We start from the raw sequence: 24,002 nt of genomic DNA on the forward strand, positions 1-24,002 counted from the left end.
AGGTTTATGAGTGCTAGTTGAGAATATAAACTATTTGTTTTTCAGCTGACGTGTTGAAACCTTATTGTTAAAAACCACTAGAATAAGGGTGGATTTATTAATTTATCTGCTGCTCTTAAGCACTTTTGTCTCCCTCCACTCACTAAATAGGCAGGTTGCGTTTTAATAAATGGACCAATGACCGGTGGACTCGGGCCTAGGGGCGCAAAAGGTGCAAGAGGTGTTAGGTTTGTTGGGGTCGCGAGAAAGAGAAAGGTTCTCCCACAGTCCAGTGGAGATAAGCACAACATATGCATACTCATACCGTGGGCACTATACATAGGTTTTCCATGTGCAGAACAGTAGTAAAATGGCACGCACATTTCTGATGTCAACAGTCGCCAAAATATCCAACTAACTCCTCTTTCCCCCATCTTAGCCGTATTTATTTAAACCAATAAAAATAAGAATTAAATGACATAATCAAATTTTAGTTTTGAATTATTCATGAAAAAGGCAAAATATTTCTTTTACTGCCAATTTGGTCGTAGCTCCTATGTGTGTGAATTAGAAAAGTATTTTCTTACAGGGAAATAAAAAAATAAAAATCCATGCATCCTTTAAACCACTAAATAAAATACTACACACATGTAAATGCATAGAATTCATATATATTCAAACTCATGAATAAATCCAATAACATCCATACAAGATACTCAATGTAACTTATGTAGGGAGCTACAAAGAGCATACTCATCAACCACATTACACATACATCAGTCTCAGTCTTGTACAAAAGCGCAAAACGCACCATAATCACAATGACTAGATAAAGATGCATCACCGCGCAAGACTTGTATTTTCTAATGAACAACGCTTGCGCACGTCATTCTATTTTTAACATCGTAAGGCAGGCACACGTTTGGCAATCACACCCCGCAGTTCTCCGATGACCTTCTGACTCAACGTGTTGACACGTGACTCAGTGGCGGTTCCAAGGGGGGGGGGGCTACAGGGGCTAAAGCCCCCCCTTGGACCCTGGAAAAATAAATTTAATAGTATATTACGTTACTAGTCCTGAAAATAAGTGTTTGCCGGACGAGTGTGGTCGTTCCCGTGCGAGACGAAGTCGAGTACGGGATTACCATATGAGTCCGGTACACACATTTTGGACGAGTTACGTACGATAGTTTACGCCATACTACTAAATCCATACAAATCCTTATATATTTCCACCAACTAAATGTCTAAAAATCACTAGTAATAACCTCTAAGAGAGGTTATGTTTTTGTTTATAACCACTCCCTGACACCTAAATACAATATAATCAGCTGATTGGTGTCCGGCAAAACTCATTGCAGTACAGTAGTACGCAATGAAACCCCATTTGAATAAGCTGGCGGAAACAGCTGTTTTCTGGACTAAATCCTTGCGTGGGAAGTTCGTCAAAATAATGTAGTGTGGTGTAAACGTACATTTCGTCCTTAAAACACGCAAAGTCATAAAACAGACATCAATGTAGATTTTATTAATCTTAATAAGCGATGGCAGTAGTAGTATTAAGTTCCACATAGATCAACTTTGTGGACAATAGCACAGCAAATAAAACAATATTTCGCAATGGAAAGTTAGTTATACGCATCATCCAATTTTTACAGCAGTCAGCTGTTGACATGCTAGGGCAAAGGCGAGCGCCGAGCGCGCGAGCAAGGACGGGGAAACAGCTGATTTCCTGATGTTCCATAGTTGTCAAATTGTCTGCTAGCCACTAACTTTACACAGGCCATAGGCATCAATCAGCAATCAGCGGTAGCACCAATAGCCTTTTACCATTTACTATATAAACACTAGTGTTAAAGTTTTGTATAGTCAAATGCTATTACCGGTACTGAATTCGATACTGTATATATTGTGACAGATCTATGAAATGGACTGTAGAAAAACATAAGTTTAAAAAACGTATCTACTTGCTTGCATGACATATAAACAGCATATAATAGGTGAAATGGAAGGTTTTAGGATAATTATTGAGCACAGTTCTAGCCGTTAGAAATGGCCATATAAAAGTGACCAAACGGCTTATTTTTAGGAGATATGGCTTCGTAGTCTACAGTAGGCCTATGTTTTGAAATTCATGAATGCAAGTTCGTCATAGTTTGATTTTTAAAATGTCTACTTACTTGCTCATGACAAAGACAAATAACAGGTGAAATGGCAGGTTTTTGGACAGTTGGACACAAATATAGACATTAATAATGGCTTTAGAAAGTCAGTAAACAGCTTTTAGGACGATATTGCCGTAGCCTACAATATGTTTTGAGATTTTATGAATGCAATCGTCATAGTTAGTTTTAATAATGTCTACTTCTTATTCATGACAAATAAAAATGGGGAAATGGGAGGTTTTGCACACAGTTCTAGACGTTAAAACTGGCTGTAGAAAGTCGCCCAACGGTTTTTTTTTAGGATATGGCCGTATACGGAACACACTATAGTCTACAGTGTTTTGAAATTCATGAATGCAATCGCCATGGTTTAGTTTTTAAAATGTCTATTTGCTCATGACAAACAACAGGTGAAATGCGGAGTTTATGGACAATTAGGCAAGGTTTTAGGTGTTAAAAATGGCTTTAGAAAGTCACCAATTGGCTTTGAAAATTCCAAATTTTCCCGGGGGAGAACCCCCGGACCCCCCTGCTTTATTGGGGGGTGCTCCACACCCCCCAAGCCCCCCGGTAGCCCCCCCCTTCACAAGGTCCTAGAACCGCCACTGAGTCACGTGTCGTGTTTATAACTGCTCAATCCTCAATCTCAAGAACAACTCCTAAACTGTCGTAATTGCTGATGATTACTGTTATTACACTCTTGTCCAAACATTCGTCACGTCATGTTAGCAGATGGTTGAGATATCTATTTATAAACAATTGTTTGTAATCATAGTATTAATGGTATTATGTGTAAGGTTTTGCCATATACATTTTGAGAAATATCTTCCACGGTTGGCAGTTTTGTGCTCTTTAAGTTGGAGTTTTAATACTCACTAGTCCCCTATTTGATAAACATTTTTTTTATAAAACAAAACATCATCTAACAAGTTCATCCATACGAAATCAATAGTATAGATTTCATACCACCATATTTATTCGCTGCTGATATCTTATGAGACCAAATTTCAGTGAAAGGCCGTCTGACCTAGTTCATCATGTGTTACGAAATACACTTGTCTGCGAACAGGAAAGTGAGGTTAGGGTTAGGTATAGTGTGTGACGATTGGAATCGTGGTCTTTGGATGAACAACAGTGAAGGGAACTCTGGAATTGGAAAGGCGTTGTTGTTATATTTTTACATGGGCCATGATGGACCTGTATTTCAAATTTAGTAGTTGGCGACTTTGGTATCCCCTATTTAAGCAAGAGTAACAGCAAGAGTAAACATAATTTTGCGATTGATAAATAATGTATGTTTGGAAATCGAAATTTATTTTGATTTTGTAAAAAGGTTACAAAATGATTTAGATTGTCCTAATCTCCGCTTGGACCTAGAATATTGTTATTGTATTGAAACTAAATTAGCTACCATAATCTATACTATTGAGAAAATTCGGTGTTCAACGATTCGAGGAGATGCTTTTGGAAGTAAATACTAATTGACCGACACGGCAACAAAAGGAAAACCGCCTTGTTTACTTTAGATTTATTTGCCCTCTGAGCCAAATGAATTATAACTCAATGGTAAAATGCATTGTTATTTTTGTGATGCTCTAACAACTGTTTTTCAGAGCATCACATTCTTACCTCCCAAAGCTACAAAATTGAAAAACTTCAATTAAACTCAACAATGGCAATCTTCTCAAAAGAGATTAAGATTTGTTGCATTATTCTATCTTCTATATAATAAGGCAAGCATGTTTATTTAAACCCTTTTTTTTTCTCAGCTCGTGTGCATCGCAGGGAAAATCTACGCATACTGTTAGAAAGATATTTTCCTGTAGATGTGCAGAACCCCTTTATAAATTGGAATAGGCTCAAAAATAAGCACAACACATGAATTTGAAATTTAAAAAAAGTCAACATGGGTCTAATGGGTTGCTATGCTGGTGACGAAATAACAATGTTATAAATAGAAAATTAAAACAAATGGAAGATATTCCGACCACATGTTTTATTTACTGCGCAGGGTGAAAATATATAAGTTTGTACATTACATATCTTTGGTCGAGTTTTCGACTACTGGACCTCTAGTATTAATAAATCAATAGCCTACAAAATGCAATACATTTCGTTTATGTCTGAAATACTTGGTTTAAAATATACATTTTCATTTTAATTGGTTCTTATGATCATTTTACAAGTACAGTATAAGTAACTGTCCTGCTACATATGTATTAGAATATTACTATAGGAACATTTTACAATCGTTACATGTAATCTAAGATTTTTATTTCCCCTGTTCATTTTTTGTGTAGTAGCCTACCTACCTGTAATTTTAATGGGGTATCTGTTTCGAAACTGATGGTAACCACTTTCGATTGGGCTAAAAAACATACGTTGTGGTTTTTAAATGTTTCGGCTCTTACTATTGCAAAATTATTCAAATTAAGTGACTTTTTGGTGATTCGCTCTGATTTAAGATGCGGTAAGTTTTTATTCATTATTCATTAGTGTTTTCGGTTTTCCTGGTTAGATTGATCTCCATAAAACTACCTAACAGATTAGGTCACGTATTACATATGGTTTCAGTTGATTTATAACTGGATTACATCAGTAAAGTTATATAAAATACTCCTTTGAATCACTGCGTAAGAATACAACAAAGAGAGCAATTTATCATACACTTGTATTATCATTATGGTCGATTTCATTCAGGGCCAAAGGTGTTATAGGGCACGCCTTTCATTTTGAACGTCACCATGGCAACCACGAGTTGGGTGATGGACCTAATTCAAATGAATCATTGGGGCAAATTAAAGTTATAGTTACCGTTGTTTAAAGCAGGTTGATTAGATACTACCAAAATCAAAGTTAAACCGTAACTTAGTGAAACGTTTCATGAGTATCACATGCGTTCATAGAAACGAAAACAACTACTTTTGATCAGCTCTATCCAAGTTCTTATAGGAAGTCAAACTTGAACTCATCTGCTGATTTTGGAAGGTATTTATCACTGAGAACCAGCTTATAACCTAACTGTCCAATAGCTAACCTCTACAGTGTGAATGTAGCGGTGTAAGGTACGAGTTGAACAGATCAGCTGATTCGCTGATTGTTATCATCTGGTGAAAGTTCGCCATTGCCAAGTACTCATCAATGCCACCTGTGTACCGGTACCAATATTTATCTTCACTGGTACACATTACTCTTGATGACTTTGTCTTACACTTTTCTTTTCATCATTGACTTTCAGATACCATTGTATACATCCCATCACATATACCATCCTGTGCCAATTTCCATTGAAATTGAACATAGGCCAGTTGAATTATAGAGTTTACTACTGGGAAAATTCTATTTCCTCACTTAGTTGTTTATTCAACGGTTCCTTGGTTTTTAACTATATGAATTATGTTGTACTTTACTATAAGTTTAGTGAGTATAAAAGCTGGGGATATACGACAAAATTAGTAATTTATCTTAGCACACTCTGTAGATGGGAATTAAGTAAGTTACTTTCACTCTAAAACTAGCTAAAATTTTATCGTGAGAATAGGACGTCTATTTCTCCCAACAGTCAAAGTTTCTGTTTACAAAATATTGGTGTTAGTACCTACTAATGCTTTGCGCACAAGTACGCTGAACGTTTGGCCAAACATGGTATAGAACGGAAAATCGCTGAGAATAATATATTTCTTCATATAAAGTCCTGACTTATTCACTATCAAATTAATGTATTTATTATTGAGAGGGTGGGTGATGAATGGATAATTTTCGAAGATTTAAACATAAGTCAATCATCATGCATGTAAACATCTAAAAATTATTTCTTTCTATACTGCTATACTTTTCTGGATTCCGCCGTCCACGAGTTGATGTTTTTTGCTGCTGAATTATTGGCTGGAATACGCTAAAGAAATTACAGTGTTATACAACGCTCTGGTTGTTTTGGTACTTCCTTCCGTTGCTCACTGGCTGTGAACTTCTTTGTTGGAAGTTCCGAGTTGAGTGAGTTAGTTCTGTTCAGAATCAAACTTGTCACAATGTTTCTTTCATTAATTGTCCTTTCTTAGCATTCTCGTACGCTAGGCTCAATTAACATTAACATCAGGCTAGGCCTAAAGAGCTGTGGCATTATAATATGGCGATTTGCAGGATTTTAACCCAAGACCTCCTGGACCGAAGCCCTGAGCTCTTCCACTAGACCAGGCGGCTCCATTCTGTTTTTACGAGCAGTTTTAGGTTCACATATGGTGAATTCCTCAGACAAAATACAAGGGTTGTTTAGAAAAAGCACACACTGCGGAAGGTATTACATCACTGGTAAGTTTTGTGTGTATTTTGCCAAGTTTGGCGTGTTTTCCACTGGCGTCAGTCGTGTTGACAACCACAGATATAGATAATATCACGATAGAAGTTGAGAAAGTAATCAGCTACAGAAGATACTAACCGCGGACATGGGAAAGGTTTGAGCCGCTTCCCTAATGTTGTTATTGAAGGGTTATCTTCGACAGGAATGTTTTGGAATATTCACACGGAGTATTCACATTATTCACAATTCAATATTCACAAAGTTGTGAGTAAAAGTTAAAGTTCAGTAAACGCTCAATTCAACCAAGTTATATTTTTTGTTCTAGTTACAACTTTAACATCGGAATGAGAGTCGTAAGTTTACCTAGACACTGGGCGTTATACCAAGGATTACTATAGTGCTAAGACTGCATGGGCCCGAATTCAATATATTAATTTTAGTAATCTGCTCTGATCTGTAGGTAATCTTTGTAATTTCGTGACTTGGTTTTCCACTCAAAGAATGCAGACCTGTGTACGTTATCCTTGATAGACAAAGAAACAAAAATGTGACAGGATTTGCGACTCTGAACTAAACAACCAGTTTATAGGACTAGTTGTGCAGGAAATGTGAAGCAGGTTTCGTTTAGGAGTTGTCCTAAAGTCCTTGAATCAAGGTTAAGGCAAATCCTGTTTATTCTGTGTGTGGCCGTTTTGGCAAAACGCAACAAAACGCACGTTAAACTCAAAATGTGGCGTGTTAAATAGTTTCGTTTTGTTTCAGAATTAGTATTGTAGATCCACGGGCCCTTATCATTTTCAGTACCTTTTTTCAAAAATCTCAAATTTCCCTGTAATCCCAAATACAGTATTACAGATCTGCTTGGTATTTAAACTGCCCCTCCAAGATCTTATACACGCGGCAAAAACTTTATCATTTTACATTTTTTCACACAGTTTGACTTTGACAAAAATCAATATATTGACAAACGTGTAAATTTTACAAACTAATCATATTTATCCATTAATATGCAATGATACACCGATCAATGCCGGAATGAATAGTATATTCAGTTGTAATATAAAATATTATACAATATATAGTATATGATTATACAGCACACAGATTTATAGAACTTGTAAAACAGACTCCAATTAAATAAAAGCCAAACTCTGTTCAAACAGATCTTCTGTAAACGGTTAATCCTGTATTGCGAGTGTCCAAAAAATACTGTATACACATATCAAACTTTACGAAAGTTATACAGTATATATTTTCTTTAAATCTGTTATTCGGATACATTAATTTGCTAAATTTATATCTTGATTTTCCTAGTCACAGATAAAATTACATTATAATACTATACTTCTAGATTAGGAACAGTTGAACGGCCCTTAAAACTATATTCTACATTGAAATCTGAAATTCCATTTACCACTCACAGAGATGTATGATAAAAAAAACATGTCCTACACATGATCCTTTCTGTTCCAAGGGACCAAGGTATAACATTGGAAGACATGGTTCTGACCAAGTAGGATCGGCGGCAAGTGACGCCTATACTTATCTCAGTTTCTAAAAGTAAGATCCACGCTTAAACTTTGACCTCATGCCAAACCGGTTTACCTCAAATCCCACCAGGCCCACTATGGTAAAGGTCGTGAATTAGAATCCGAACGTAAGAACAGAACGTATCGTACCGAATATAGTTGCGTTCTTGTAGTTTATATGTTGAACAAGTTTGGTGTGAAAACGTGACGTTTTGGACTTCAACTAACAAACACGTTTTGTATCAAAAGTAAATTCGACAACATGAACGTCCTTGTGCTATTTGTAATACAAATAGTTAAATTTTATCTCGCAACTAATTAGAAGGTAACCATATTTCGGTACGCTTTGGTGTATCTTTTGCTGACCAGAAGTTTATTGAGTAACAAAATAATATGTACATTTTTAGGATGAGTGTATAACTTTTCACTGAGTTTGTAAAATAGATACAGTAAGTCATTCTTTGTTTTCAACATGTATCAGCAGTTTTTATTTTTTTCGTAATACAGTATACAGTTACATGGTTTAGCTTTATACCAATAATATTTTAGTTGATAAATAAACCTACGACCACCTATACACCTATATGACCTATATGACCAATGTTTGCTTGCTCAATACAAGATATGTGTGCTTTGTTCGTACAAAGATCTCGAAAACGGCTTCGATGATTTCCCTCAAATATTGTAAATAATGAATTTCTGGCCTAAAAACGTGATTGACGTTATTGCGTAATTGCCACTACCTCAGGAAAATTCGTAATTTGCTACACAAATTATTTAAAAATAAAAAAAATTAACATTGGCCTTATAGGTTGCCAAGTAGCCATGTTTTGTTGATAAAAATAACCAAGGAAAAAGTAAACAAAAGACCATAATAGTAACACGTGTTTATAAGCCATCCATAGGTAGTAGAAGGGGAAAACGTCAGCTGTTACCATTGAGCAAAGATTACACTGAAGATTACTCGATACAGAGGAAAATAGTTCCGATCAAATACAGATTATTTTACTTGGCTGTCTCCTACCAAAACTTAATCCTCGAAGTACTGAGGCAATTGTTGGCAAACTTTGGTTTAACAGTGAAATAAATATTTAATAATACGGTATTATATTTACTTTATATAAATTTGAATTTTAAAATATCAATCCGGTGTTTAAATAAATTGTCATACAATGTTTATGCAAGTATAGGCTAAAACGAATTATTTTACCAGGACTGTAAAATAAATGTGTTGTGGATTAGCTAGTTAAAATGTCCATAGTATAAATTAAAATTCCACCGAAACTTCTTACTAATAAAAGCCAAAATTAGTTGGAAATAAAACGTGAGTTTCCTCTGTATTGCTTTTACAATCGAAATAATCTATACCGAGCTGTGGCTCGTCCTCCGGTTCTGTTTGTGCAAAATATTTAATTTGTTTGAACCAGCTGTGTTGGATTGTGAAAGTGAATTTGACAATTCTGCTTGTTTACATTTAAATGTCTACGCAAACGTAAACATTGTGAGTTTTCTCTTTGTTGGTGTGGTGACCAATCAATATTTTTACTTAACTCGCCTCAAACACTCTCGCCAACGGGGCATATACCTCGGTCAATACCGTAGCAACAAATCATCGGAGCTGTAGCTTTATTTTTGTAAAATTTAACACCAATTGGTTCTGTTGTTTTTGCGTGTAAATCGTAGTCTTCAAATAATCATACCGACAGATATAGACAGACATACGTCTTATTTATTATCTTAATAGAAAATGCTTAATTGTTGATTGAGTCAGTTCGTGTGATGATCGCAAAATACTATTAGTCTACAAATCTTCACCTAAAGACGCCAATCTTTGTGTAACCTTGACTGCACCCTTCACACTATTGTTTTGGAGGTGCAAAACAGCTTTGTTTTCAACATCACAGTGTTAAAACACTTTGCCAAATCCATTTAACAGGACTTATCTTCTTATCCAAAATTAAAAGACGAAACCATCTAAGATCAAGGTTAGTTTATCTATATTTGCAAATATTGAAGCTTTCCCCACCTCGAATTAGTACTTGTAGTACGTTTAGAACGGTTGTTTATTTGATCAAAAAATTAAAATCGTAATTTTCTGTTTGAGAATCGAAGCCTCAGATCATAAACAAATAGAATTAAATATAGACCGACAGCAGTGCTGCGGTTAGCATAAGTTCTGACGTCCACCGCTCAGAGTGCCGTATAGCTACGTAGCGCGTGCGGCTTAACTACACGGCGCTCCCAGCGGTGGACGCCATAACTTATTCTATTTTATATTCGTCTTTCACAAAAGTCAATCCATTCACAAACATTTTATGAGTACTTTAAAGCGTGGACAATTTTAATTAGTGAATAATATATAAGACTGCCATTACAAGTCATTGAATAAATTGGCGCCAATTATGACATTTTGAACATTTTAAAACTAATAAATACATATTAAACCCAAGTCTGCATGCTGCTGTATTTTGCCAGTGTATTGTTTGTGAAAAAGAATTTTAGACTCTGGATAGAAGTTGTCTTTCTTACGTCAAAGTCGAATCCAATTTTAGATTCAAAAATGAAAGTAGTTTATTTCATTTATGTCTTCGAAACAATTATGCTAAAAAAAAAATTGTGAATCATAGAACCTTTTACATCATTATAAACTGTCATAGGTACCATAAAAAACTAAGATTGGAAAAACAATTTCCATAGTTGGGGCTCATTCAGATATTCCATTTGATAAAGCTATTTCCCACAACTACATCCGATGTCTACCCTGATTCTAAGTCAATGATCGAACACTTTCAGTCTAATGTAGAATATATTAAAATTTCGAATAAAATGTGAGAACCTTATACTAATATTCAATTTAACTTTCCTGGCGTTGTAGCAGAAAATATTTTCAATTTTACGTAACCTCACAGCTAACTCCTGCGCTTCCCATGCATAATTAAAGTACGCAGGTCTGCTGTAACGAGGAGCAAAGGTGCAGCGCAGAGGAATTCCAGGAAATGTTCGAACCTAATAACTTTCACCGTTGGAAATTTATTGGCCGAGTTTAGAAATTACTATCTTACAATGACAGTTAGGCTACGCAAGCTTCCTTGTAGGGTGACACAGTTTCTAAGACCTCATTTAAATAGGAAAACTTTAAGTTGTTAAAGTAGCATCTATCCAAAACATAATGGCAAAATACAGGTTTTGTTTACTTAAATTTAACATCACAGACTTACTTGGAATAACTTAATCATGTTGATGATACAAATCAAACAAACTATACCGAACGTTGCTACTAAATCATCACTCATTATGGAATTGGGTCAACACTTGACGTTTACCTAGGAAGTGGTTGCTAAAACTGCACTAAATAGGCAGATGCAGTTTTAACCTTGGCCATGGTGAGTAGTCCCCCCAGTTTCAATGGCTATAAATATTAATGGGACAATGAAAACAGCCAAAATTTTGGAGCTTTGATTTACTTAACCTAAACACATTTGGACGAGTCCTGTAAATTAAGGTGAGTGAAGTCCACAAGCTGATCAATATAATAAACCTCGCCTAAAAACATGTCTTTCAAAAATAGGAATAATTTCTAGTCTGACATTTTGTAACTTAATGTTAACCTAACTCTGATTGCGGTATTTAACTAGAGTAAAGGTTTTGAAATATGTTTTATTGACTACCAACACGTTTTTTCGCGGGAGGGGGGATCTTTTTCAGCTTCATTAGTTACAAGCTTTCCAAATTGTGAGATTAATTGAAAAAGAGTTTGAACAAAACTTTAAATCGTCGTTTTACCATATTATCTACGTTTGAGTTCAAATTTATCAAACAAGGACCTCCAGGGAAGTAAATGATCTTTTACTTAAAAGATAAATTGGTTAAAGGGATATTTAACTAAGACTTAACCTATTCCGCAGAGCGCTCTTTTAAATCAACGGAACATTTTATACCCCCTTCAAACCCCGCATCGAAAAAAGTGCAGTGTTTGCAATATCAGTACTATTCTAAAAACTATTGAGGTACCAAGGCACTATTTTACACATCTTACCCCAAGATGTATTGGGTAACATCTTGTTTTTACCCCACCCCCAATTATATCTAAAACCACCGCTGCTTCATACTAAAACACTGTAGTAGACCTACAGTACCTGGTACTGTACTAAAAGTGGGTTCGAGTAAATTATGAAGTCTTAAACGGTTTCTTAACTATGGGATTTTCTTTGGAGATGAATATTATAAAGTTGAATTAAACTTGACTTATAGGTTCAAACTTTTTTACTACAAGTATTGTGAAGATCGCAAAACTAATGTACATTTGATACTAAAGAATCACAGCTAAATGATTTTTAAGTACAAATAAAAAGATAATATTTTAAATAAACTTGACTAATATAGGTTATTAATTTACACAATTATACTCTCAACAAATCTAAATAAAAATTCTTTAATAAATGAAAAATTTGTATAAAATAAATCATTTTTGTGTTTCTATTCTGTCAATAAATTAATTACGTCTAGGAGTGTAAAAAATATATAACCTAGAAAACTATTTTTAAACGTAAAAGTTTAAATAATCTCACAAATAACTAAACTACAGTTACTGTTCAACCCAAGTGTAAAAATTCAGATTTAAAAATTAACTAAGGTACTTTAAAATTTAAATAGCTGGACTTACTGGCGGTGTGATGGTTCGAGAAAGGTAAACGTAGTCCAAACACAACTAAACTACAACCGCGGCAGTGTAGAGTCACCAAGGGACTTGGCTTGGACTGGCAAAACTCCTTCCCCCTCCAACCACTAACACACTGGCCCTAAGATACAACGAAGTTGGATATCTCTCCAGTATCCATTCGATAAAACCGTTCGTATTTATAGGACCAATTAAGTCCTAAAATACAAAAACATTTACACTATGGAATATTTTTCTTGGTGTCTTAGACGTGGTGTGGATTTGAGACGCGCGGGAGCGATTTGATTTTCCAATAATTTGTGTAACTAGTGTGCGAAGGCAATTTGCACTCGTGTTACCCATTATATTTTTCCTACAGTTATTACAGAGCATAGAAATAATTAGTCTTTCAAACAATAAACAACACGTTTTAGGTTAGGTTAAATCCAAGCGTTGAACAAAATGGCAAACGCTGCAACAGCTGATCGTAGTTTGAGTATCTTTATGTGTTGCCAACTTATTTTCAATCGTACACGGATTACATGCATAATAAAAGCATACTGTTCTGTGTTGTTTGGTTGGAATAGTGGAATAATGGAGTGCGGTAAAAAAGAGTGCGGCAAAAATTGTGCGGCAAAAGTACATAAATGCAGCAATTGGCAACTTTCTGAACTATAATCAGTGCAAGGAAACCCACTTTGTCAGGTGACTATAGAAACAAAATTTTTTTCTTATTGATCAAGATCCAGAGTTCTGGATTTCGGGTTAAGGTAGGCAAACCGAAATTTAAATTAGTGCATTGCATTAGAAATGATAAATAAACATAGAAAACGATCAATTCCTGTTTAGTATCGTAGGCCTACGTATATTTTTTCACATATTGTACCCTACTCTGCACTAACTACGAATATGTTATGATGTATGTCAATGTGTCTAAGTATTATTATGAGTGAGTAATTTATTGTTTTTGTGGGGTTGATTAAGATACTGCAGCTCTTTTTGCTGGAATTGTGGTTTATACAAAAGACCAGAGAGTAAAACTTAATTACTCTATGGTTGTTCTGTTGTCTGTGACTTTACGTTAATTTGTAAGCTGGATTAAAAAATAACGTGAAATCTGAAACGACAAAATCTACTAGACCTGTTTTCTAAAATCTCGTCTATTGATGAAACGATCGTCAACTTTGTAGATGTTTAAATAACCCTTGGCATTGACTTTAGATACAAAGAATTGACTTAATATTAAATTGTGTTATTTGAAACGGTTGGTATAAAGATTTGACTACGTGCAGTTAGATCTGATGAATTGAGATTGAGAGTTAGTTGCAATAGGATTAAAATACTGATTAAAACAGCAGATTCTATGTCAGTGGTAATATTTAACGCAATTCCAACGAATGAGGAAGGTTAGTACAGATGTTTTTAAAGTATTTACAATTCTTAAATATTTTAGAATCAGCCTGACAACCTGTATTCAATTGGTGCCAAAATATGATGTTACAAAAAACCAATTAGTGATGAGAAATATAAAATAATCGGTAGAATTAAACACATTGCCAAACAAATAGTTTTCACTTCAAACGTGGTTTTTCCGATTGCATCTCTCCATTAGATAACAACTTTATAACAGTTTGTTTTACATTTTATACAACCTTCACATAAAGCCCACACAACTGGCTCCACGAAACCTACTATTAGGTAAAAGCGTTTAATCATCGTTCATGTTGAATATACGATTATTCAAGAGTTCCTATTGAAGGCAAATGATTCCACTTGCGAGGTAATAATGGATAGTCATTGGTTTGTGGCAAAACTACTTCGAACACAAGGTGATCTAACTTCGTTGTTCAGGGGAAAACTTGTATTATAAACACAACCTACCTGTACTACTGTTTACCTGTCCTGTTTTGTTTTGGAGATTTTTATATGTCTGATGTCAACTATAATCTAAATAAACCCATACATTATGTCATACAACACTTAAGATATGTACATTATATGTAAATATTACATAGTGTACAACTAACACGTTGCGCAAAATGATTTCCCAAGTTTATAGCTCTAATTTTCAAGCTAATATTACAATCGTTATTATTTTTGAAACATGGTGTATCTTTTACTTATTTTCTGTTAAACAAATCACTTACGTCATTACGTTGTAGAAAACAATTCATGAGCTGACAGTTCTGGGTGCTTAGTTGAAGGCAAATTTCGGGAAGTAAGTATCCGGATAAGTGGAATAAAGAGAATTCCTTGTCTCATTTTTTATGTTAGCCTCCGTATTACGTTGAATATATAAATTGGTTTAACTGCTTCTAGTAATCCAATAAAATATAATTAAATCCAGTAATTGCGACTATTGGATTACTAGAAGCAGGTATTTAAACCAATTTATAAATTCTTTGTCAATAATCAGCTGATTTTAGCAGTTATCACCATTACAAACCAAATACTCAAGGATAACCACGAATATTACAACATAAACGGTGTGGCTCATAAACATAAACAAATGACATCACTGGCCCGAAGTAAACATGTTAGTAATTAAAATAATGGAACTGTCAAAAAACGTTACAAACCGGCTGTTACAGCTATAGCCACTCAGGCTAGTGACGTCATTTGTTTATGTTTATGGTCCATTGGTCAATATTGTTTCTGTTCCAGGATATGACCATAGATAAAACATTAAGCACGAATCATGAAATTAACCCTAAATTATTAGAAACAACATTTCGTCGACACTCGCAATCGGTACTGAATATGAACTAGACACGAAAAAAGAGCTTCAACGACGAGTTTTGAATGAATTACCTCAACTTTGTCAATCTAGCAATTAATAACTTTGACTTTAACTAGTGTAGTTTGTTACTGACTTAGATCAGCTGGTTCTTCAGTTATGTCATTTTTTCCAGGTCAATAATGAATAACAGCTGGACCAGTTTCGAATTGAACAGGTTCAAACAGTCAGCCTTCTATTACTAGGCGAGCACTATATCTATTCAGTTACCTTGTTGCTGTCTATTTTCGTATAAGATCTTCCTCATTGAATGCTAAAAATTGTCCATACATCACAACCAAAAGTGAGTCAGTTGGTAAGTTTGTTTACATTTACTGATGTAGCTAGTACGTCTACTTTCGTCCAACATTGAAAGTTCCAACAGTCATTAGAATTGGAAATGCCTGTGTATTCGTCTGTCATTTGTTGACGCCTCACATAACCTCACCGCCTTTCGATGAGTTATTGAGGTTATGTTAACCAAGGCTAAGGCTTCAATGACGTCAGGAAATATATACGTCCGAGCATGTATAATGTTTCTCTTACTTTTGATTTCTTTGTTATAAAGATGTGACGATGTTATGTTTCTCAACTTTTTCTTCAATGTATAGTCTAAGTAATTATGTAATTGATGGTTTTAAAGAAACATATAAGTCAAAATCAATAGAAAATATAATAATGTTATAGCCTCCGGAATAGTGAGATTAACACTAACGCAATATTTGCATTGTTGCGCCAGTACGTTTATCGTACTCCAGCTGTGTTTACCGTACTCCAGCTGACTTTGCCGGTCCCTTTCTTTTCTGTAAACATTCTTTATTCTTTGTTTACTTTCTAGTCTAAAAAGAGTACAGAAAGAGGCTGTTTACAGTGTAATGTGGCGAAAGGTCTTGTATACATAGTTTGTTCACATTATTTCAACTGATTGAGGTGGTTAATTGCCTAATTATCTAAACAATGTATACGCAATCTAAACGATACATTTCCTTTATCTAGAAGCCTCCCGTTAGGGGAAATTCGCTTAAGAAAACTTACACATAATTTTAAAACTCTTAACTTTCTTGAGGTAATTGCCTTGTCAATTCAAACGAATTCATTGGATTTGTTCCTGAGATGTGTTTCTTCTTGAGTGTTATTCAAGTAAACACGCTATGACATTGGTGTGTTTATGTTAATAGCATCATATTCTTTTCCTTCATCACTGATACAGTTACTATAAAATAGTTCACATACCTTTTCGTCACTGTATTATTTATTCACTAGAGAACCCGTGCGGCTCAACGAGCCGCGTAGTATGAAACATAACGCCGAGGAAAACGTTATGCTTAATTTCGAGTAATCTAGTTACATCTTAGAGTTGTTTAAACACTTGTTTGAAAATAATTTTAAATATCTGCATTTGCGTCGTCAAGGTTCACCTACATTATTTCTATGCTCTCAGTTTTAACTGATAACTAACTTCTAATGAATGCTAAACGATCTGCTTCCATTCAAGTTAACATGATGCTACAAAGTTTTTCCAGCATTGGGAATTGAAGAAAACTGTTGCCTTACTGATAACCTGTGTTAAGTAATTTAAGTTGGGTCATTTTATTTCTTTGATTTGAGACAGCCCCCTAATAAACAAATTTTCTCCGTAGAGGATCCTGTAAAGTGGGGTAATACAGTATCAATCATTTCATGTTCTCCATTTTTTACCCACAAACTCCGGGCTACCAGCTGGACAGCCATAATCTGCTTTGAATAGGCTAAGGCAGGAACACCATCGAAAGTTGGTTAACGTATTTTAACATGTTGTCTGTCAGTCACAGTATATGCCCCGCATCAGAACGTTCTCACGTTGTTCAGTGGAGTATCTCTTAATACCTGTCCAAAAGTTTTGAAAGTATGGATTCATTTGTCTAAATAGGTTGGATATAACTCTTGTAGCTATAAGATTTAGATAGCAATTTTCATTTTCTATTTTTGAACAGCGTATATTATTTGCCTCTCCTGAATCATTAAAATAAACTTGACTGTAACTACTCGATCGTTGTCTACATAAACACTAATTCCTTATTCACTTATGTTTGGTCTAGTACACTTCCAAAGTAAGTTGCATAGCAGAGCTGGCAAATATTATTCATCTCACCAAGTGAATGTGTATCTGGATGGGTATCTGTTAGACCAGACCTCTCTTTTTCTACTATCCTCATACGCATAAGATATATTATTATTATTAATTGTCTCGTTTTCAACATTTCTTCTTTGAACTTGAGGCATTTTCTGTTCTTCCAACAAAACTGATAAACTGTTTAACTAACTTGGTCTTAATTTACTGAATATTACAATCATTAATATTTACTCCCAAAAAGCTAATGAGTTTCTTTTTATAAACAGCTGTTTTTTGTTTTTCAATTTGTTCTATGTATTTCTTATGGGGAAAACCCGAACTTTGAGAGGGTCTCACGCCCTTAAGAGTAGGAATTTTAAAATTCTAAAACCTTATTGCAAAACTACACATTGAGACGAACCTTTTGACACCTTAAACGTTGAAATTGGTCCACAAATAAGGGAGGAGTTGCGTTAACAAAAAACGGCTTCACGTATTATATATATAGATAGATAGATAGATATACAGGGTGGTAAAAAAGTCCCTGGACAGTTAAATATTTTTAAAAATAATGCAGATAGAGCTACAATACTTGGTACAAAGTTACAGGGCATAAAACTATATTTTACCACATATTCATTGATCCAATAACTCTTCAGGGGGACGGCCCACAAGGAGTCGGAAGAAAATCTTAAATGGAAGCATAGGTCAATATGCACATCAAATTAAAGGTCTTTTTTAGTAGAATACAATGCCACAAACCGCACTTCAAAAGGTTGACCCTGCACAAAATGACAGTTGTTCAAAGATTCATTCAATTTACATTGCTATTATACGCTTTATCCTCAGGGGGCACAGCCCTAGGAATCGGAAGAAAATTGTTAACGTAAGCATAGGTCGATGCACATCAAATTAAATGTCTTCACTAGTAGATTACGATGCCGTAAATTCAAGCTCAAAAGAATGCCTGAGTAAAAAATGGCAGTCGTTCAAAGATTCAAAATGGCGGATTCAAGAAATCTTTGAACATCTGCCATTTTGCGCAGGATCAACCTTTTGAAGTGCGGTTTGCGGCATTGTATTCTACTAAAGAAGACCTTTAACTTTATGTGTAAACATCATGACACATAACGACACATAATAACACTTAATAACACATAACTTAATGACACATAATTTGATGAACTTTGTTTAGGTGTTATGTGTACCTATGCTTCCATTTAAGATTTTCTTCCGACTCCTTGTGGGCCGTCCCCCATAAGAGTTATTGGATCACTGAATATGTGTTAAAATATAGTTTTATGCCCTGTAACTTTGTACCAAGTATTGTAGCTCTATCTGCATTATTTCTTTTAATATTTAACTGTCCGGGGACTTTTTTACCACCCTGTATATTGCTCCAGTTTAAAATCTCATAAGATCGGAATATATACCCATCGTCACATAGAAACAAACTACACATAAATAATACTGTAGATGTATCAACATATGATAAAACGATACATTTACCATTTTCAATTCTGCATTGGCTCCGACGTAACAGCTGATCCAATGGCCAGGTAACAGTCAATCAGCTGTTAGCACTCTCATCAGCTGTAATTTCTCCCGCCGTTTCATAACCGTTGCAACACACACTCCACACTTCGCGTGCGAGGGCTCGTTTTCTCTGAATGTCAACATGAAAGGCAAATACTAACACGGTGAGTGAGAGAAGGAAGAGTCTTTGCAGGAGTGAGAGACCTCGTTGAAAAATTGTGAAAGTTCCTTTTGAAACATCCACACAGCCACGCAAGACATACTCAATCAACATGTAAGAGCAAGAGCAAGAGGTATGATTTAAAATAAAAATTTGTATTTTTAGTTCGTATCGAATTGGGGGGTTACGCTAGCTGTGCGCAAAGACTTTTGGACATTATCTGATTATTTACTTACCCACTCTTACTTCCAGGGTCGTGTATTTCGAAGGTGATATTGTAGAACCTCGAAATCAAGTCTCGTATGGGGATTATCATATAAGAATTGTAATGCAGGTTGACTTCTTATAGAGGTTTACAATAAGTTGTGATTAGGGGGAATATAAAATCAAGGGAATTTTGAAACTACTATTGTTATCCAAGGTGATCGGGTGACTTATCATTTAGAATATTGTTATTGGGGTTCTGCTGTATTTAGCCACTTCAAAAACACTGTTTCATTTTCCACTGTCCTCTGCGTCATCTGTGACACCCACCTCTCCATGTCTGACTTGGTCTGGTCCAATTATCTCTGTTTTGCTCACCCTTATCATATAGGTTAGGCCTATATGCTTAATCTATGCTTAGTCGCTGATTATGTTTTTCCGCGGCATATTCATGTATGAATAACTATCTCAGCGTATTACTTTTACTTTTATGTGTGGCCGTCGAGGTTATTGAATTACCAACCTGAACGTACTAGGGAGTGAACTGGTCTAGTCGTGGAGTACAGTGCTTCGGTCCCCAAGGTCCCGGGTTCAAATCCTGCCAATTACCAATGGGTTTTAGCTCTGCGATGATGCCGTGACCTTTAAGGTCTACTAACGTGTAAAAGGGCCCCAGACTAGAGGCTAGGATGTGTACGGACATAAAAAAAACCAACCTGGACGCTAACTATGACCGATGTACCTTTTTTTGACGAGGTCGGTAACGCGACCGACACACTTTCTAACAGGTATCGCCGTCGGTCGCCTTACAGGTTACTGATAACTCGGTATTGTGTCTCGAATGTCCATCTTAATAGTGAGACTTTCTCTAGTCGTACAGACAAGTAACTGTTACTTCCTAGAGAGTGGCCATTGGTCCATGTGTTCTGAAATAGTAAACAGTGTCCATAGAGGTAGGCATAGCAGCACTGTTATACTGTAATGCAAAGAACCCAAAAAACTAGGCCAGGGTTGTCGATTGAACCTAATAAAGGTATAAGGTACTTCGCAGGGCCGAATTTAAGCATAGGCGACATAGAGGTGTCTATGGGTTGCGCCACAATTGCAATTTTCAAAATAGAAAATAATATCACTGATCACGTTTTACTAGTGTATATAGTACGATCACTGGTGAGGTTTCCAGTGCGGAATACTCGCCATAAACTGAGCACGAACTTAACATCGGAGATGTTCCTGATTTCAACGAGATTGTAGGAGATTTTTATGATTTTGTCGCGATCGCGGAAGACGATGATAATGTCTCCGCAACCGCGGAGGATGTACACGGTTTCACCGTGATCACAGAAAACATTTGCCGTTTCATCATGACATCAGGACATGTTCACGATCTCACCGCGATCACAGGAGATGTCACGGGAGATTTCCATGATTTTGCCGCGATCGCGAAAGACAGTGGGTCAGTATTCTATACTCCCCAAACCACATGCCCAGGGGAACCGCCCCACAGGTGGGCCTATGGGCTGTATTTTATAAATCCGGCCCTACAACCTTTGTAAGGAAAGTAAGAAAATAAATACATCTACGAGAAACATTATTGAAGTCGATTGGATGTACCACTCAATTTTGTGTCACCTACATAATGAGATAATTCTGCAATATGATTCACTTAGTTTGTCAAATAATCGAGGAAATTCCAGCAAGGATGTTTGTGTCACACCGAGTTGGCAGTGGACTAAAATGATTCGGATATTTCCCTGTGTTGGGTAGAAAATCCGAGTTTGACGATTCGGGATTTGAAATGTGACACCGTCATCAGAGTAAACACAAACAATTCGTCTGTTTGAAATAATTTAAGGTTGAATAAACCCAATTTCTGACCCATTCAGCTGGTTGATGGTGAATAGTTTAGCACCAAGAATGTAGAAACTTTTCTTAGTCTGAACCCAGCCATTTTACTGCAGTTGGAGAAGTTTTTCACTGAAAATATTTCATGCAAATTATCAATTATCAATCATTGAGACGGGGACGTCATCTAGGCGCGTATTTTAACCTCAATAAATACGAGTGAAGGATGGGTGTAAAGTGGTTCCATGTAGCTTTGTTATTGACTAAGATCAGCTGTTTCATTTGCCTGTATCAAGGATCAGGAACAGCTGGGTTCAGATTCGAACCATCGAAAAGCTACTGATTTTTCTCAGGATTGAACCGGCAACCTTGATTGTTAGGCGAACACAATAATTAAATAGGAAATAAATATGGCACTTTTAAGGAGATGTTTGAGTAAAAACCTAATCAGGCAATAGAAATTCGCTTAGTCTGCAGGATTCTGGATTGCTGCGGCAGGGCTAAATTTATAAAACTTAACTTGCCTGCAGAGACACACAACGATATAGTTATTTATAGTGTCTTACTTTAGCATCATAACACTATCATTACTCTTATCTCTTATCTTCATTAAGAATCGAACGGTTTACCCATTCGCGTGAGATGAAGTAAAGGAACACATCAATGGGTACAAGGACAGGACACTGAAATTTAAGAATTTAATTGATCGACCGCGATGTTTTGAATTTTAATCAAAATGCACATTAGTGGCATTGTCGTCCGGCCATGAAAACTACAGTAGCTTCCGCCATGTATGTGGATTGTATTTGCATAATATGACGGAGAAGAAATGATTTTCATATTTTGTATTTATCTATGAAAAATTTTGGGTAGACAGCCAGTTGTATGGTGTATACAAACTTCCTGAAAAGATGTTGTGTATTTGTTACTTAGGTCAAAAGAAAAATATAAAAATAATCTTAAAATGTCTGGTATTCTTTCTGTATGTGAGTTCTCGAATGTATCCATAATTTTTTTACCCTTTGATAGATCTTCAAAATTAGTATATACGTGGTGACAAATGCCAGCAATACAAATGATTACATTTCTAACTTGTAGCCTACCAGTTCAAAATGTCAGCCATTTAAAATGGTATATCTCAAAAACGAATGGTCCCACTAAGCAGCATCAAGACAATACGTTTTGGAAACTTTTTTTAAATAATCCATAATTGTTTAAATAGGTATTGTAAAATTTTAGGTTATAGACAACTAATATATACAGGGTGTTCATTTGAAAACTTTCCATATCTGTTGTGTGCAAAGGTAAGGCTTTTAACACTTGTTTGTTCTCATTTCCCCCTAATTTGGACATGCCAAATCCAATAAAATTATTTTCAATTTTGAAAAATGCCCCAAAAGGGCCCAATTTGGGGGGTAGGGGTGCTTTTTGAGAAATTTTCAAATGTAAACATGGGTTGTGTGATACATCAATTTAAAGCTCTAATCACCCCGATCATTTTGTTGCAAAAAAAGTTTAATTATCTTTAACCGTATTTACAGGGTGGGTCAAAACATTTTAAAAAAGGACTTTGAAGTCAAGTACCGTATTACCCTAACTATTGAACGGAACAGCGCCAAATTTCTTTCCAAGCTTATTCTTGAGCTACTCTTTAAGATAACTTGTAGTAAGGGCATTTTCAAACTTATTATCTAATTTAAAAAAAAATCTCAAATTTTAAGAATAAAAGAAAGCTGAAAACTCAAAATTCTTAAATAGCAAGGTATAACAAATTTCATACCACGTGAAAGGTCCTTTTTTAACAAACATTTTACGTATTTAAGTTTTCTTTCTATCTCTTACCGTTTAAAAATTGCAGTAGAAAAACATAATTTTCTATGGTAAAATTGTAACTAGTTTTCTAATAAAACACATTGCACTTTGTACAACGATGTAGTAGGATTCATAACAAATTGATCTACTACTTTTACGTGTGTCAGAATTTATCTTGGACTCTTCATCCTGTTCTTTTCTCATTGGTAACTGAGCCAGTTTCAGAAAACTTCCTAACTAAATCATTTACAGCCATATGACTCAATGTTATACCTGGATATCTATTGTTAAACACTTTGCAGTTATCCTGGAACACTTTTGTTATGACCAATAAGTAAAAATAAAGTCTATTTTTTTAAGTTTACACCATATTTGATTAGGTACTACAGGAAATGGTACTTTTGAAATTAGTACTACCATTGACTAGTCAATGGTACTACAGAAAGCGGCCCACGCTTGGGTTTTTCTCATCAGCTATAAAACTTGTTTTTCACAAAGTAAAACGTAATGACTTGTTTGCGTATCTGCCTAAAAATAATTATGAATTGTTTACTTCAGTTATTGCACCATTTAATGCGTCTAGAGACGAATTTTGGCTATTTTATTAGAAAACTAGTTACAATTTTACCATAGAAAATTATGTTTTTCTACTGCAATTTTTAAACGGTAAGAGATAGAAAGAAAACTTAAATACGTAAAATGTTTGTTAAAAAAGGACCTTTCATGTGGTATGGAATTTGTCATACCTTGCTATTTAAGAATTTTTAGTTTTCAGCTTTCTTTTATTCTTAAAATTTGAGATTTTTTTAAAATTAGATAATAACATGGAAAATGCCCTTACTACAAGTTGTCTTAAAGAGTAGCTCAAGAATAAGCTTGGAAAGAAATTTGGCGCTGTTCCGTTCAGTAGTTAGAGTAATACGGTACTTGACTTCAAAGTCCTTTTTTAA

The 24,002-nt window shown here is 35.2% G+C and overlaps 1 protein-coding gene across 2 annotated transcripts in view; it reads right to left on the minus strand.

Moving 5' to 3' along the window:
* The window catches only part of LOC128999827 (fatty acyl-CoA reductase wat-like), a 28,305-nt gene extending 15,564 nt beyond the window's left edge, over positions 1-12,741 (minus strand). The window contains exon 1 of one of the 2 annotated variants that reach the window (XM_054426523.1): positions 12,634-12,741. The gene's annotated coding sequence lies outside the window, so the exon portion shown is untranslated. Of the gene's footprint in view, positions 1-11,188; positions 11,285-12,633 lie in introns of those variants that run through there. The other variant, XM_054426524.1, reaches the window with a different exon arrangement.
* Between the last annotated feature and the right edge of the window lie 11,261 nt (positions 12,742-24,002).

This window comes from Macrosteles quadrilineatus, unplaced genomic scaffold, assembly GCF_028750875.1.
Source record: "Macrosteles quadrilineatus isolate MER2022 unplaced genomic scaffold, UCM_ALF_1.0 Scaffold_8__2_contigs__length_117827958, whole genome shotgun sequence".
In the NCBI taxonomy this organism is placed as follows: domain Eukaryota; kingdom Metazoa; phylum Arthropoda; class Insecta; order Hemiptera; family Cicadellidae; genus Macrosteles; species Macrosteles quadrilineatus.